The sequence below is a fragment of the Scyliorhinus torazame genome, chromosome 9, assembly GCF_047496885.1.
Source record: "Scyliorhinus torazame isolate Kashiwa2021f chromosome 9, sScyTor2.1, whole genome shotgun sequence".
In the NCBI taxonomy this organism is placed as follows: Eukaryota; Metazoa; Chordata; class Chondrichthyes; order Carcharhiniformes; family Scyliorhinidae; genus Scyliorhinus; species Scyliorhinus torazame.
In genome coordinates this window covers 39,639,239-39,652,743 of record NC_092715.1, presented here as the reverse complement: position 1 = coordinate 39,652,743, position 13,505 = coordinate 39,639,239, and the positions used below count along the sequence as shown (strand labels likewise).

Here is a 13,505-nt window from a genome sequence, read left to right as displayed (position 1 = left end):
TCATCTATTTGTTTTCAGGCACTGGAGTAGGTTGTACTGTGGCAGCTTTCTTAAAGTGTGCCATTTCCCTCTGCATTAGTTCCGTGGTCCTGTGGGTATTTTACACCACACTGACATTGGATGGAGTCCTCTGCCAACCTACTGCGAACATTGTCCTGGGAGTTAGGAAGAGGCAAACCACCACAATTTCCAGCTCGTGTAGCAATACCTCCAAATGTCATCCATCAATTGGGATTGGGAGGTGGCTACTGAGCTTGTTCAACTCTTGCCCAACTTCCATACCTTGCCTCTGTTTTATTTATTCAATCACATTTCCTGAGATCCAACTACTGATGCTTAACTGGCAGTTTTACCTTTAAGTGATGTCTGTAGCCTTCGTATTGCACACAAAATTCTGCTCCCACTGCAACTATGCAAGTTCCCAGCAGTTGGCACATTCCATGCTGGGAACTTACACCAGTTAGGAAATTAGGTTTGAATTTTTTGGCAGGGATACTGTAAACTAAACCGAATACCGGGAACTGAAATCTCAACCTCTGCATGTCTTACGTATTGTTTTGATGGAAGGTTCTGTGAAACAGTGTGTGAATCTTAAAGATGATTGAGAAGAATCAGTCCCACATACACTTTAAGAGCTGTGCCTATAAAGGATTAGTTGTTAGGTTGCAACTAGCAAGCAAGTTTTTAAAATCATCTCCTCCGGATCCCAAATGAACAGAATGTCGGCTGATGCTGGACAAAGACCCTCCCCCGACCTTCCAGTAATTTGCTCTTTCTCCCCACTGATTTACTCTCCAAAGCCCCATTGATGCAGCCGGTATTACCCACCAATTTACCCCCTAATAACGACTAACTCACCACTAACCTCCACCGATTCACTCGACAATATTCACTGTTCTGTCTCATTGGTATACCCCGATCCCTCTCGCTTTTTCTCCTACTTCCCATTGATTCACTCCAATCCTCACAAACTCACCCTGGATCTCCATCAATTTATCCCTTCCCCTCTTTCCCGACTGATTTACTCCTGGTCCCTTCGGATTTATCCCAATTGCAAGAATTCACCCTGAATCCCCACCAATTTCCCTCCCCATAGTCATTGATGACTGGATAAAGGCACTGATACAAATGAGTACAACATCTGCTTTTAAGATTCAGTCCCTGTACCATGAATTGATTTAGTGAGAACTTATTTCGGATATCCCCTACTAAGCAGAAACAAAGATTACTTTGGATCTTGCGCCTCATTTTAGACTTGCTAACTTTGTTGTCCAACTCTTTTCAAATATTGATATTGGTAGATAACTGTGTATACATCTTGATGCTTGATATGGTGCTATCAATTAACGTCATGTAAATATTATGAAAGCAAGTTCAGGGTTAGTGACTCAAATTCCATTTCCTAAGAGCATGATGCTGTACAGAACCGGACGATTTTATTCCAGACTGCACTCCAACCTCAGTACAAATAGATGAAAGACCTCTGATTTACTTTAGATGTGATTTCTCTGAAGTGAGCATCCAGACGAATGGGCCAATTATGTGACACCTGATGCCACACAGTGGGCTGAGACCGCGTGTATTACTGGGGGCTGAGGCGGCAGCACTTTATTGAACAGTATAGTATGATTGGGGAGCACCTCAGTACTGAAGGTGTGTGCACCAGGAATGTTACTAAAATGTTAAGTAAACCCTTTCTCCACAATTCATTTCTCGAAGTGAGTAGTGTTGCTGCAGTTCAGGGTCAGTATTTGAATGATGTTGCCTGGTCAACCGTTCGGCCATATTGTGCGGCTCGATGGTGCAGTAATTAGCACTGCTGCCTCACAGCACTGAGGACACAGGTTTACTCCCGCCCCGGGTCACTGTCCATGCGGAGTTTGCAAATTCTCCCCTTGGTTTTGTGGGTCTCACCCCCACAACACAAAGATATGCAGGGTAGGTGGATTGGCCATGCTAAATTGCCCCTTAATTGGAAAGAAACGAATTGGATACTCAAAATTGAAAGAAACTCTTTTGCCCTATTACTGCTTCTTCTTCTTGAGTCTGATTGGTAGTGATGTCAAGTAGCTGAGGTTTCTTCATTTCTTTCACACCTGTTCTTGAGATTCACTGCTACAGTTGTCCCCCCTTGGGACAGCACGGTGGCACAGTGAGTAGCACTGTTGCCTCACGGCGCTGAGGTCTGTTGCTCTGTTTACTTGCTATAAATATGGCAGTTAATAAGGTCGCCTTTCTTAATCCTAATTATGTGTATACTTTCAGAGTCGGCAGGTATCTCCCGATACCGCCACAAGGTTCAACCCAAATACCGATCAAAGAGCCAATACACCAGTTAGTTAGTTCAAAGTCAATACTATTTATTAGCACACCGTAAGATCTACTCAGGCACGATAATCCTACAAACTAAACTATCTCTATCACTAACACCTATACTTAACTTCGGGTGTCCACTTCGGCAGAGGAACAATGGCCATTGTTTGGATCTGAGGCTGTTGGGTTCGAAGAGGTAACAGGAGTACAGCTAAGGTCGTCCGGCTGGTAGCGAGCGTTGACCTTGAACTTACTTGCTTATGGTGGTGCTGGTGGAAGGGTCTCTCCACTTGAGAGCCAAATCCAAGAGACTGAATCTCTGGTGGGGGTTCCTTCTTATACTTGGAGGGGCTTCGCGCGCTTTTAGGCGGGCCTTAAACTTGGTCCCAATTAATTGGGCAGCTTCTTGATCATTGTCATCGATCTAAACCAATAAAGGGGTGGGTGCCCTGATGGCTGGGCGTGTCTTAGGTGGCCGTTGTCCTTGTTTTGTTTGTGTCTTTCGGTTGGGGTACTGGTGCCGGGGTGTCTGCGACAGTATCGGCTACCTGAGTATTGGTCCTTTGTTCCTCGGAGATGGGCTATCAATATGTTAATTGACCCAGAGTTTTGATTCTGTCTGCTGACTGCTTTCCAAATATACATTCAGGCTCTGTGCCTGCTTGTTGCTTAATATTGTCCACATTTCCCTATATTCTCTGTGAGTGTCCATTTTGTGTTCTGAAAGTGGCCATCCCAGATGGCTACAGATCCCAGGCTGGATCACTGACCATGTGCAGTTTGCACATTCTCCCTGTGTTTGCGTGGGTTTCGCCCCTACAACCAAAGATGTGCAGGGTAGGTGGATTGGCCACGCTAAATTGCCCCTTAATTGGAAAAAATGATTTGGGGACTCCACATTAAAAAAAACAGTTGTCTCTCACCTGTCCTCTGTGTGGTAATAATGAATGCATGCCTGTCTTCTGCCATGGCGCCCGACTCACTTGTTTCTTGCTTCTTGTGTACCTCATCATCTTCCATTGTTATGTCCTACAGGGGGACACCCATTAACAAGGCATGATGCCCCTGAGCATGTGAGAAAGGAGCAAGGCGAGGGGGTTCAAAATATATTTGGGTGCAGTTTGACTGAACTTTGGTTAAGTAGAGCATGAGGTTCAATAACAAAAGTTATGAAAACCAATGTTATCATGAATTTCTTTAAAGCCTCAACTATTTATGATCTGTATGAATGACTTGGATGAAAGAACTCGGTGCAGTGCAGCCTATCTGCTGAGGATAAAAAGATAGGTAGGACAGAACATGTCAGGAAGGTACAAAGAGGATATCATGAGCAGGAAACATTTGGCAGATGAAGAAAATGTGGGATATGTGAGGTTCCCCACATTGGCAGGAAGAATAAAAAAGCAGAATATTATTGAAATGGAGAGAGATTGCAGAACACTGCGTACAAAGGGACCAGGGGTCCTGATACATGAAATAGAAAAAGTTATCATGGAATCCAGATGGATTTGTGGGTGCAGCCAAACTGGGCTTGTATTCCAAGAAAGCACAATCAAGAAAGCACAACAGCGCCTATAAATCCTCAGGAAACTAAGGAAATTCGGCATTTCCACATTGACTCTTACTAACCTCTACATGTGCACCATAGAAAGCATCCGACCTGACTGCACCACAGCCTGGTATGGCAACTGCTCGGCCCAAGACCTCATGAAACTTCAGGGAGTCGTGAACACAGCCCAATCCATCACACGACCCAGATTCAATCTACACCACCCGCTGCCTGAGGAAATGAAAAATGAAATGAAAATCGCTTATTGTCACAAGTAGGCTTCAAATGAAGTTACTGTGAAAAGCCCTGTTGCTGATTTTCTCCTTGGTTCAATTGCTCTGTTTTATTATCTTTGCTCTTGAGTCGCCAGGTATCTTTATGATACCGCCACGAGGTTCAAGTCCGAGTAATGATCAATAATCCAATACACCAATTAGTAAGATTTAAATCAAAGCACATTTATTATACACAGTAATCGCTACTCATTCACAAATTCTACATCTAAGCTACTTCTACAACTAACAGGCCTATACTTAACTTTGGACTGGCCCACCAGGTCAGGGAAACGAATGGCCTTTTGTTCGGGTTCTGAGTCTGCGGGATTCGAAGTTGGTACGGATTGGTAGCTAGGAGCGCCTATCTCGTAGCGAGCGTTGAATTAAGACTTGAGTCACTGCACCGGTCACGGTCAATGTTGATTTGTTTGCTGGGTGACCCGGGCAGGAAGAAGAGAGCGATTTGAACTTGGGGCTCAACTCTTATAGTCCCCAGGGGCTTCCCGCCTTTCGGGGCGGATCCTGTACCTGGTCCCAAGTGATTGGACTTTGTCCCAATCGCTTGGTTCGATTTTCTCCAATACTGGAACGGTTTCCCGATCGATGGGTGGTCTTGAGGTGCTCGTTCACCTCCTTTGTGTTGGCTCCTGCTGGCGCCGAGGAGTCTGGCTTTGCTTTGTGTGTCCAAAATGTTACTTATTGTTCCCGGGGCTTGCTCATCAGTATGCAGATGGCTGTTACTTTGTTATACTGATGGTCGCTGGTATCGATGTTGTCTGGTTTTTGCAGAGGTAAATACACAGCAAATCTGCAGCCGCTGGTTTCTGTCTTGTTGGCTGACTTTTTCATCAGCCTTTGCCGTTCGCCATTTTAAATCGGGAGTTGGCCAATTTAGGTGGCTACAGCCCCTAGTCGCCACATTCCGGCGCCTGTTCGGGGAGGCTGGTACGGGAAAGCGGGCAGCATAATCACAGGCCCCTCCCACCCAGCTTACTCACTCTTCCAACTTCTTCAATCGGGCAGGAGATACAGAAGTCTGAGAACATACACGAACAGATTCAAAAACAGCTTAATTCCCGCTGTTACCAGACTCCCAAACGACCATCTTATGGACTGACCTGATTAATACGACACTCCTGTATGCTTCACCCGATTTGAATTGTGTACCTTGTGTTGCCCTATTATGTATTTTCTTAGCCAGAGCCCTCTCATGAGATTGTGTGAGGCTACATATAACTGAGAAATTGCTTTCAATTCGTAAAAGTTTATGGGTTTCTCCATTTCTGAGACTAATGGTTGACTCCGGTGCAGAATTCTTGGACATTCATGACAGAAAAGCTGGCGCTGAACTTGGACTCAGTGAATATGGAGGGGCTAGCACCGGTGCCACAGGGAACACAATCGATTCCAATGAAAACCGGTGAGGGATTCACCAGGTTCGTGATTGACATTCAGGAGGCTGACAAGCTGCAGCCGCACATACACATTACAATCACGGCACACAATTATCCCAGCCAACAAGATGGTACTGGTTGTGCTGGGGCCCACCCACACAGTTGATGGGTTGTCAGGGGGACACCCATACGACCCGTGGCCCTACCTTCACAGTGGGCTGTTAACGGCTTTCGCAGTTGCATGGCTGACTTTCCAGGTGCGGCAATAGTGTTCCATGTCCGTCCACACACAGACCCGGCAGCCCACCTCCTGGCCACCCCCCGCTACTCCCCCCGGCCCTGGCAGAAGCCCCCGAGCCACTGGCACAACTGTCAGAAAATTATGGCGATATTGGATACTTTCTGTACCCGCCCCCCCCCCTCTCTCCCTTAGCAGCCATTACGCGGTTTCACAATTTTTAAAAGCATAAGTTAACCGAGCCATCGGGAACTTGGTCCATCGGAGGCGGAGAATCAGGTCCGCCAATGATATGCAAAGGGTGTTTACTGTACGTGCATTCCGGAACACTTTGACGCCGCTGTCCACGATGACGGACAATTGCGATTTGGCGTAAAATCGGCGCCCGCCGCGATATTGCCATCGGAACCTGTTCTCCGCTCAATCGAGTTCCCCAATTTTGGCGGCAGCCAATGGCGAATCCCACCCTATATGTCCGTTATTGACCTTTCAAAAATTAGAAACCGTTTCTCTTTATTTACTGTATCTAAAGCCGTCATTATTTTCACCACCTTATCAACTTCCTCTTAACCTTCTCTGTTCGAAGAAAGGCAACTTTGATGTCACTGCTTTGAAGAGACTAGAGGACATTTTTCTACCTTCAAAGCACTTCTCCAAATGAAAGTTGTTGTTCTTGGTGCTGTGTTCACTGAGGATGACTTTCCTGATACCGTGGGTTGCCTACACTGCCAGAGCAAAATTGCATCCTGAATACTCCACCACAACTCTTCTGTGTGAAGCAGCTGGATAAAATCTTTACTGCACCTCAGACCTTTATTTATTCATTTATGGGATGTGGATGTGGCTGGCTAGGCCAGCATTTATTGCCCATTGCTAATTACCCTTCAGAAGGTAGTGGTGAGCTGCTTTCTTGAACCGCTGCAGTCAATGTGATACGGGTACACCCACAGTGCTGTTATGGAGGGAGTTCCAGGATTTTGACCCAGCGACAGTGAAGGAACGGTGATCTATTTCCAAGCCAGGATGATGAATGGTTTGGAGGGAAACCTGCAGATAGTGGTGTTCCTATGCGTCTTTTGCCCTTGTCTTTCTAGATGGTAGTTTTTGTGGGTTTGGAAGGTGCTGTCAAAGAAGGGTTGGTGAGTTCCTGCAGTGCATCTTGTACATGGTACACACTTCTGCCACTGTGTGTTGGTGGCGAAGGGAGTAAATGTTTGTGGATGGAGTACCAATCAAGTGAGCTGCTTTGTTCTGGATGATGTTGAGCTTCTTGAGTGTTGTTGGAGCTGCACATATCCAGGCAAGTGGAGACGATTCCATTACCCTCCTGACTTTAGAGTAAGATGTCTTACAACACCAGGTTAAAGTCCAACAGGTTTGTTTCGATGTCACTAGCTCCTGACTTGAGCTCACAAATGGTGGACAGGCTTTGGGGAGTCAGGAGTTGAGTTACTCTGTGCTCTGTGGGAACAGAGAGAAGTATATCCAGGTTTGCAAAGAATGGTATGGCAGAAACTACAGCGAATTACTTAAAACAGAGGGGATAATTAGAAAGGACTTTATGATAGTGGAGGGTTTGATGAAAAAACATGAGGTAATATATCTGGATGGAGGAATGTGGCTGTGAGTGCCTCAGAGTAATAGAGGCAAGCATTAATGGTACAAACAAAGTTGAATTCCCCATCTCAAAGCTGCAAAGGAATTCCATGCAACATGACATTCCATTCATTCCACTTCACACCTCACATTTTGTTTTTGAAGAAGTCAGTATGGTTGCCCATTGACACTAATTATTAAACACTGGGTGGTCTGTATACAGAATACGGCACCAACAACTCCTGCGAGCTACGCTGCACAACAGCTAGACATAAACAAGAAAAAAATAACCAGAGACCTTTGAGATGAGTCGCAATTTTCATTGGCGTTGCATAGCTTTTTAACCCTGTCGCACAAGGATCCAGTCCCACAGCTGCTTGTTTCGCTCTTTTAGACATAACCAACTCCATTCACTTTACTGTTCCCACCACATACCATTCCCTGATTGCGATGGCAAGACATAGAATCATAGTCATTACAGCACAGAAGGAGGCAGCTCGCTGTATCGATTCCATATGGAGCAATCCAGGCAGTCAGTGGGAGAGGCCTAGTTCTAGGCATGCACAAGAGTGTACCGAAAATAACCTCGCTCTAAATGTCGCAAAGACCAAGAAACTGATCATCGACTTCAGGAAGCATAGCACGACACACCAACAGTCTGCCGCCTGGTCCTCTCATGTTGATGCAACAGTCAAGAAAACCCAACAACGTCTCTACTTCCAACGGAAGCTAAAGAAATTCGGCATGTCTGCATCGACTCTCACAAACGTCTACAGATATGCCATAGAGAGCTTGGCATCACAGCTTGGTATGGCAACTGCTCGGCCCAAGATCGCAAGAAAATGCAGAGTGGGGTGAACTCACCCCACGCATCACATAAGCTTGCCACTCTCACATTGATTCTGTCTACACCTCCCGCTGCCTCAGGAAGGCAGACAGCATTGTCAGAGACCCCTCCCACCCAGGCTTTGCCCTCTTCCAGACCCTTCCATCAGGCAGAAGTTCCAGAAGTCTGAAGACCCGCACATCCAGACAACGGAACAGCTTCTTCCCAACGGTTACTAGGTGTCGTGTTATTGACCCTGGGGTAATACGGACTGCAACTGGATGCAGTTAGACTGGAAAGCAGACACCAAACTTAGACATTGGTTCAATACAATTTATTGAACTTCTGTAACAAGACACAGAGCTTGCTGTGGGTTGACACTCTACTACTCTAAGTGTGCTAACTCTAACTAACTAGACCAGACCAGCTCTGATCCACGTGCAGAGGGTGCTAACTGATATATACACCCTGACTGTCACTACAGTTGTCACCAGTGGAAAGAGGCGGAGTGCTGATGCCTCGTGTGTTTTATAGTAGGAAGCCCCCCTCTAGTGTTCTGTCTAGTGATTGGTTGTGTTCTGTCCTGTGTGTTGATTGGCTAACCTGGATGTCTATCACTGTCTGTCTTTACCTCATGATGTGCATGAGTGCATATTATGACATCCCCCCTTTTAAAAAAAATGTTGTCGGTTGCTTAGAGCATAAATGACATATATACAGATATAACTATTTACAGAGAGTGAATGTATATGTACATGTAAGGTGTCTAGCATGCAGATACAGAACAATATGTACAAAAGAAATGTCTATAAGTCCAATCTCTGGGGCTGGCGTCGGATCCTTGTCGATTGCCGGAGAGTTGGAGGCGGGGACGACGGCGCCTTGACAGGCGGGATTGCAGCCAGAGTGGTGGCCTCGTGGAGCGAGGTGTCTGGAGAAGGCATAACGACAGCTGGAAAAGTGAGATTCGGTGGTGGGCAGGTAAGTTTGCGTAGTGCCCTTCTGTTTCGCCTGACAATGGAGCCATCAGCCATGCAAACCACGAACGACCTGGGAGCAGCCTGCTGAACAACAACAGCTGGAGCTGACCAGCCTCCATCTGGTAACATGATGCGAACAGCATCTTCTGGAGAGAGCACAGGCAAATCAGTAGCATGATGTGACCATCAATTCACTCAAGGACTCGAGTCGGAGTAAAACAGTGGTTTTAATTAACTATCAACTTTGCCTGCCGGCGACTGGTACAGACTGAGGACAGTCCCACAGGCCAGCTACTCTTATACTCCTTCAAAGGGGCAGAGCCATGGGCGGAGCCCGTATATGCTCCAACATCCTCCAACATCTCCCCCTGTGGGTGAAGCCATACAATGGCCCACAGATAAAACCCACAGGGTTAATAACATAGAACATAACTGGTGAATTAACTGTATTTACATTCACCCCCTGTAAAAAAATAAAGTCCGGCGGGGGTGATGGGTCACGAGTTCAGCCGGTCCGTCGCCCGGGTTGTACGCTGCGACCGCCGAAGCACTGGTGTTGCAGCCGCTTCAGGTGGCTGGGGAAGTGGGTCCGGTGCAGCCCCAGTGGTGGACTCCAGGAGCGGCTCTTCCTGAGCTTCATTCCTGCGGACTGGTGTGCCGTGTGGAAGGGAGGGCAGGAGCCAAATGGGCGCGGGGGCGCTGGGCATGGGAGAAAGCGGGGTACAGCACGGGGGGTACTGTGGATGTAGTGGTGGCGGAGCCTGCGGGCACAAGGTCTCGGAGGGAGACGGTATCCTGTCGACCATCGGGGTGCTCAACATATGCGTAGTGCGGGTTTGAGTGCAGGAGCTGGACCCTCTCTACCAGGGGATCGGTCTTATGGGTCCAAACGTGTTTCCGGAGGAGAACCGGACCTGGTGTCATCAGCCAGGGTGGGAGCGAGGCCCCTGAGGTAGTTCCCCTCGGGAAAATAAACAAGCGGTCATGAGAAGTCTGGTTTGTGGCCATGTAAAGGAGGGACCTAATAGCATGGAGCGCATCGGGGAGGACTTCCTGCCAGTGGGAAACCGGGAGATTCCTGGACCGTAGGGTCAGTAGGACGGTCTTCTAGACTGTCACATTCTCCCTCTCCACCTGTCTGTTTACCCGGGGGTTGTAACTGGTAGTCCTGCTTGAGGCGATGTCTTTACTGAACAGGCACTGACGCAGTTCGTCGCTCATGAACGACGAGCCCCTGTCGCTGTGGACCTAGTTGGGGAAACCAAACAGGGTGAAGACACTGTGCAGGGCTCTGATAACAGTGGGGGTGGTCATATCGGGGCACAGGATGGCAAACAGGAAACGGGAGAACTCATCAATAATATTGAAAAAGTAGGTATTGCGATTATTCGAGGGGAGGGGCTCTTTGAAATCGATACTGAGGCATTCAAAGGGCCGGGACGCCTTCACCAGGTGGGCCTTATCTGGTCGATAAAAGTGCGGTTTACACTCCGCACAGATTTGGCAGTCCCTGGTTACAGCTTTGACCTCCTCGTTGGAGTAGGGCAGGTTGCGGGCCTTGATATAATGGGCGAGCCGGGTGACCCCCGGGTGGCAGAGGTCGTCGTGGATAGCCCGTAGTCGGTCCTCTTGCTCACTGGGGCATGTGCCGCGGGACAGGGCATCTGGGGACTCGTTGAGCTTCCCAGGACGATATACTATATCGTAGTTATAGGTGGAGAGTTTGATTCTCCACCTCAAGATCTTATCGTTCTTGATTTTGCCCCGCTGCATATTGTCAAACATGAAGGCAACCGATCGTTGGTCGGTGACGACGGTAAACCTCCTACCAGCGAGGTAGTGCCTCCAGTGCCGCAAGGCCTCCACGATGGCTTGAACCTCTTTTTCGACCGAGGAGTGTTGAAGTTCAGAGGCGGTGAGGGTGCGTGAAAAAAACACAACCGGTCTGCCTGCTTGATTGAGAGTGGCGGCGAGAGCGACCTCTGATGCATCGCTCTCCACCTGAAAGGGGACGGACTCGTCCACCGCGCGCATCGCGGCTTTGGCGATGTCCGCCTTGATGCAGTTGAAGGCCTGGCGGGCCTCGGCTGCCAGGGGGAAAAGGGAGGCCTTAAATGGGCGGGCTTTGTCCGCATACTGGGGGACCCACTGGGCGTAGGAGGAAAAAAATCCAAGGCACCTCTTGAGGGCCTTGGGACAGTGAGGGAGAGGGAGTCGCAGAAGGGGGCGCAGACATTCAGGGTCGGGCCCTAGGACTCTGTTTTCCACGACGTAGCCGAGGATGGCTAGCCTGGTGGTGCGGAAAACACATTTCTCCTTATTATAGGTGAGATTAAGTTTTTGGACGGTTTGGAGAAATCGGTGGAGGTTGGCGTCGTGGTCCTGCTGATTATGGCCGCAGCTGGTGACGTTGTCCAAGTACGGAAACGTGGCCCGCAGCCCGTACTGGTCCACCATTCGGTCCATTGTTCGTTGGAACACCGAAACCCCATTCGTGACGCCAAAAGGGACCCGGAGGAAATGAAAAAGGCAGCCGTCTGCCTCAAACATCATGTAGTGGCGATCCTCCGGACGGATTGGGAGTGATGCACGATCAATGACCACTAAAGCGAGGTTGTAGTCCAACTGAAGGCTTTAATAAGCTAGATGTTTCCACCAGCAGCTCAGGTACAGAATGAAGGCTGCTGGGGCGGCACGGGCTCTTATACCCCGCCTAGCAGGGCGGAGCTACCATACAGCTTGACCAATAGGAAGCATACAATTTCTACCAATGATGTTCCAGCATTACCAGATACCGTAATACCTCTACTACCACATTCACCCCTGTTTAAAAAAAAGTCCGGCGGGGGTGGTGGCCTGATACTACAAACATGGCAACATGGTATAATTAGTTATGGAGGTACCGTAATACCTCCATACAGCGTTTTGTAACTATTTACAATTCTAGTAACTATTTACAATTTATGATTTAAATTTACAATTTAAAATGAAGCAATCAGTCGATCGGATGCCCTGGTTGTCCTCTGTGATCGTCGGCGCTTCGGTGGTGACTCTGGTGGAGGCTCGGGCGTTTGTGACTCCGGGAGCGTGGCCTCGATCCCTGTGGCAGCTTCGACAGCCCTAGACGGCGCTGTTGGGGAAAATGGTTGACCTGGGAAAGGAGCGCCTGCGGGGTGCGTCGGTGGTGGGGGGGCCTAGGCGGGTCCGGCAGAAGGATCGATCCTCCTGTAAGGTGCCCTTGTGGAGGGGAGGGTGGGCTGGTGGCTGGTGAATGCGTGGGGCTCCGGCGGGCGCCAGGTCTTGTAGGGAGACCGTATCTTGTCGGCCGTCGGGGTATGCCACGTAGGCGTACTGGGGGTTAGCGTGGAGAAGATGGACCCTCTCGACCAACGGGTCCGACTTGTGCACCCGCACGTGTTTTCGGAGCAGGATGGGTCCGGGAGCTGCCAGCCAGGTCAGGAGCGAGGTCCCAGAGGAAGACTTCCTGGGGAAAACAAGGAGACATTCGTGAGGTGTCTGGTTGGTTGTGGTACAAAGCAGTGACCGGATGGAGTGGAGGGCATCCGGGAGGACTTCCTGCCAGCGAGAGACTGGGAGATTCCTGGACCGTAGGGCCAGTAGGACGGTCTTCCAGACCGTTCCATTCTCCCTCTCTACCTGTCCATTACCCCGGGGGTTGTAACTGGTCGTCCTGCTCGAGGCGATGCCCTTGCTGAGCAGGAATTGACGCAGTTTGTCACTCATAAAGAAGGACCCCCTATCACTATGTATGTAGGCGGGGAACCCGAACAGTGTAAAAATATCCTGGAGGGCCTTGATGACAGTGGTTGCGGTCATGTCAGGGCAGGGGATGGCGAATGGGAACCAGGAGTACTCGTCAATCACATTCAGGAAGTACGTGTTGCGGTCGGTGGAGGGGAGGGGGCCTTTGAAGTCCATGCTGAGGCGTTCAAAGGGACGGGAAGCCTTTATCAGGTGCGCTTTCTCTGGCCAGTAGAAGTGCGGTTTGCACTCCGCGCAGATTTGGCAGTCCCTGGTGGCTGTTCTGACCTCCTTGATGGAGTAGGGCCGGTTGCGGGTCTTGATAAAGTGGAAAAAGCGAGTGACCCCCGGGTGGCATAAGTCCTCGTGGAGGGCTCGGAGGTGGTCCACTTGTGCGGTGGCACATGTGCCGTGGGACAGCGCGTCAGGAGACTCGTTTAGCTTCCCCGGACGGTACAAGATCTCGTAGTTGTAGGTGGAGAGTTTGATCCTCCACTGCAAGATCTTGACGTTTTTTATCTTGCCCCGCTGTGCATTATCGAACATGAACGCAACCGACTGTTGGTCAGTGA

General features: G+C 49.1%; 1 long non-coding RNA gene across 2 annotated transcripts in view; it reads right to left on the bottom strand.

Annotated features, from left to right (window-relative positions):
- LOC140429159 (uncharacterized) overlaps positions 1-13,505 on the bottom strand; it is a 127,430-nt gene that overhangs the window by 27,410 nt on the left and 86,515 nt on the right. The window contains exon 1 of one of the 2 annotated variants that reach the window (XR_011949001.1): positions 3,943-4,070. The exons of the other annotated variant lie outside the window; for it this stretch is intronic. This is a non-coding gene — a long non-coding RNA (uncharacterized lncRNA). Of the gene's footprint in view, positions 1-3,942; positions 4,071-13,505 lie in introns of those variants that run through there. 2 annotated transcript variants of the gene reach the window in all.